Here is a 4,534-nt window from a genome sequence, read left to right as displayed (position 1 = left end):
ACCAACTATTGCTTCTACGACTATCGCTACCGCTTAGTGATAAAGTAAAGCAATTACAGGGCGTTTGCATTTCATACAATAAAGCGACAACCATATGGCTCCTGCCAGTTGCCGATAACTTCGGTTACAAAACATGATCATCTCATACAATAAAATATAGCATCACGTCTTGACCATATCACATCACAACATGCCCTGCAAAAACAAGTTAGACGTCCTCTACTTTGTTGTTGCAAGTTTTACGTGGCTACTATGGGCTTAGCAAGAACCGTTCTTACCTACGCATCAAAAACCACAACGATAGTTTGTCAAGTTGGTGCTGTTTTAACCTTCGCAAGGACCGGGCGTAGCCACACTCGATTCAGCTAAAGTGAGAGAGACAGACACCCGCCGGTCACCTTTAAGCAACGAGTGCTCATAGCGGTGAAACCAGTCTCGCGTAAGCCTACGCGTAATGTCGGTCCGGGCCGCTTCATCTCACAATACCGCCGAACCAAAGTATGACATGCTGGTAAGCAGTATGACTTATATCGCCCACAACTCACTTGTGTTCTACTCGTGCATATGACATCTACGCATAAAACCAGGCTCGGATGCCACTGTTAGGGAACGTAGTAATTTCAAAAAAATTCCTACGCACACGCAAGATCATGGTGATGGCATAGCAATGAGAGGGGAGAGTGTTCGTCCATGTACCCTCGTAGACCGTAAACGAAAGCGTTATGACAACGCGGTTGATGTAGTCGTACGTCTTCACAATCCGACCGATCCAAGCACCGAACGTACGGCACCTCCGAGTTCAGCACACGTTCAGCTCGATGACGATCCCCGGGCTCCGATCCATCAAAGCTTCGGGGAAGAGTTCCGTCAGCACGACGGCGTGGTGATGATGATGATGTTCTACCGGCGCAGGGCTTCGCCTAAACTCCGCGATGATATGACCGAGGTGGAATATGGTGGAGGGGGGCACCGCACACGGCTAAGGAACGATCCGTAGATCAACTTGTGTGTCCATGGGGTGCCCCCTGCCCCCGTATATAAAGGAGGGAGGGGGGAGGCCGACCGGCCCTTGTTGGGCGCGCCAGGAGGAGGAGTCCTCCTCCTAGTAGGAGTAGGACTCCTCCTTTCCTACTCCTACTAGGAGGGGAAGGAAGGGGGAGAGGAGGGGAAGGAAAGAGGGGGGCGCCGCCCCCCCCCTCCTAGTCCAATTTGGACCAGAGGGAGAGGGGGTGCGCGGCCCTTCCTGGCTGCCCCTCTCTCTTCCCACCAAGGCCCATGTGGCCCATTAACTCTCCGGGGGGGTTCCGGTAACCCTCCGGCACTCCGGTTTTCTCCGAAATCACCCGGAACACTTCCGGTGTCCGAATATAGTCGTCCAATATATCAATCTTTATGTCTCGACCATTTCGAGACTCCTCGTCATGTCCGTGATCACATCCGGGACTTCGAACAAACTTCGGTACATCAAAACTTGTAAACTCATAATAAAACTGTCATCGTAACGTTAAGCGTGCGGACCCTACGGGTTCGAGAACTATGTAGACATGACCTAGAACTATTCTCGGTCAATAACCAATAGCGGAACCTGGATGCCCATATTGGTTCCTACATATTCTACGAAGATCTTTATCGGTCAAACCGCATAACAACATACGTTGTTCCCTTTGTCATCGGTATGTTACTTGCCCGAGATTTGATCGTCGGTGTCCAATACCTAGTTCAATCTCGTTACCGGCAAGTCTCTTTACTCGTTCTGTAACACATCATCTTATAACTAACTCATTAGTTACAATGCTTGCAAGGCTTAGGTGATGAGTATTACCGAGAGGGCCCAGAGATACCTCTCCGACAATCGGAGTGCCAAAACCTAATCTCGAATTATGCCAACCCAACATGTACCTTCGGAAACACATGTAGAGCACCTTTATAATCACCCAGTTACGTTGTGACGTTTGGTAGCACACAAAGTGTTCTTCCGGTAAACGTGAGTTGCACAATCTCATAGTTGCAGGAACTTTGTATAAGTCATGAAGAAAGCAATAGCAACATACTAAACGATCAAGTGCTAGGCTAACGGAATGGGTCATGTCAATCACATCATTCTCCTAATGATGTGATCCCATTAATCAAATGACAACACATGTCTATGGTTAGGAAACATAACCATCTTTGATTAATGAGCTAGTCAAGTAGAGGCATACTAGTGACTTTATGTTTGTCTATGTATTCACACGTGTATCATGTTTCCGGTTAATACAATTCTAGCATGAATAATAAACATTTATCATGATATGAGGAAATAAATAATAACTTTATTATTGCCTCTAGGGCATATTTCCTTCACATAGGGTGATATAGAACTAGCTCCAATTCATCAATGTGATGTATTCATGTATTCCGTAAATAGTCATACGTGCTTATGAAAAAGAACTTGTATGACGTCTTTTGTCCTACCCTCCCGTGGCGGGGTCCTAGCGGAAACTAAGGGATATTAAGGCCTCCTTTTAATAGAGAACCGGACCAAAGCATTAACACATAGTGAATACATGAACTCCTCAAACTACGGTCATCACCGAGAAGTATCCCGATTATTGTCACTTCGGGGTTGTCTGATCATAACACATAATAGGTGACTATAGACTTGCAAGATAGGATCAAGAACACACATATATTCATGAAAACATAATAGGTTCAGATCTGAAATCATGGCACTCGGGCCCTAGTGACAACCATTAAGCATGGCAAAGTCACAGCAACATCAATCGCAGAACATAGTGGATACTAGGGATCAAACCCCAACAAAACTAACTTGATTACATGGTAAATCTCATCCAAGCCATCACCGTCCAGCAAGCCTACGATGGAATTACTCACGCATAGTGGTGAGCATCATGAAATTGGTGATGGAGGATGGTTGATGATGACGACGTCGATGAATCCCCCTCTCCGGAGCCCCGAACGGACTCCAGATCAGCCCTCCCGAGAGAGATTAGGGCTTGGCGGCGGCTCCGTGTCGTAAAACGCGATGAAACTTTCTCTCTAATTTTTTCTCCCCGAGACGTAATATATGGAGTTGGAGTTGAGGTCGAAGGAGGTCCAGGGGGCCCACGAGATAGGAGGCCGCGCCCTAAGGGGGGCGCCCCCTGTCTCGTGGACAGGCTATGGGCCCCCTGGCATTAATTCTTTCGCCAAAAACTCTTATTAATTCCAAAAAGTGCCTCCGTGGATTTCCAGGACATTCCGAGAACTTCTCTTTTCTACACATAAAACAACATCATGGTAGTTCTGCTAAAAACACCGTCAGTCCGGGTTAGTTTCATTCAAATCATGCAAGTTAGAGTCCAAAACAAGGGCAAAAGTGCTTGGAAAAGTAGATACATTGGAGACGTATCACTTGGCGGCGACGCGTGCGGGTGAGCTACGTGCAGTCGGTACGGGGCTCGAGAGGGAGAACAGAGAGGATGGGGAGGGGCAGAAGCTCACGGCGAAGACGATGAGCTGGGACGCGCGGTCGGGGACGAACTGCTACGACGGTGACGGCGAAGGGGATCTCCGACGGTGGCGGAGTCGGGCGAGGTCGATGTGGTGGCTTCGGGGCATGCGAGCGCTCGGGGCTCGGCCTGCTCGACGGAGAGGACGGTGGCGGAGCTCGTGGACACAGTCGGGTGGTGCAAAGATGGCGGTGGCTATGACTACAACGGCGGCATGACTGCGGTAGTGTCAACCATGGTTGAGGGGAGCGAGGGATAGGCGATGGGGGCGAATGGACGTGTCCAGAGGGTCGAGGGCGTGATGTGTAGGTCGTCCAGCTCGTCCAGCGGCGAAGCGGCAAGTAGGTGGCGTCGTGGCGAGCTCGCGCTCGTCGGCGTCACCTCCCTGCCTGCCTGGCAGGGACGAAGCAACTGGCTGGCGTGGGCCAGCACAGTGCTGGGCCGCCAGGTGGGCCGGGGCGTGGGTTTGGCCTGGTAAGTGGGGTTTTCCATTATTTCTGTTTTATTTTATTTCTGTAAGTTTGTTGCATTTCTAAAAATGCTTAGGCATCTCCAAAAATCACCAAACTGCACATGGCCACTGTTTGGAATATATCCAGCATGGAACATTTTAGTTTGGGATTATTTGAGCATTTGAAATATTTTATATTATTTAAATGCCCAAACTCAAATAACTAAAGATTTAATCCAGTGACCTTAGGATGACCTAGAAATTTGTGCATCACTTTTGGCAGAGGTTCTGGACCAAGACAAAAATGATGGACATTTTAGAAGGGCATTTCAGGTTCATTGGAAATATTTTTAGTAAACCCTAGTTGGTTTCAGGGGGTGCTGGGGGTTCTGTCATCCCCATTTCTAGTTTCTGATGAAAGGTAAACATGATGCAAGCACTATAATGCATGAACTAGCTAGGGTGTGACATCAGCGCTGCACAGTAGAATGCAACGCCTTTCCCATAGGCGTTGCGCACTGACTTATCAATTTTTGGGTTGGAAAAGCTACTGGAACGGTTCTGTTGCTCTCTGGACTGGCATGTCCAGGTG

The sequence above is a fragment of the Triticum dicoccoides genome, chromosome 1B, assembly GCF_002162155.2.
Source record: "Triticum dicoccoides isolate Atlit2015 ecotype Zavitan chromosome 1B, WEW_v2.0, whole genome shotgun sequence".
NCBI lineage: Eukaryota > Viridiplantae > Streptophyta > Magnoliopsida > Poales > Poaceae > Triticum > Triticum dicoccoides.
This window is presented reverse-complemented; position numbering follows the sequence as displayed.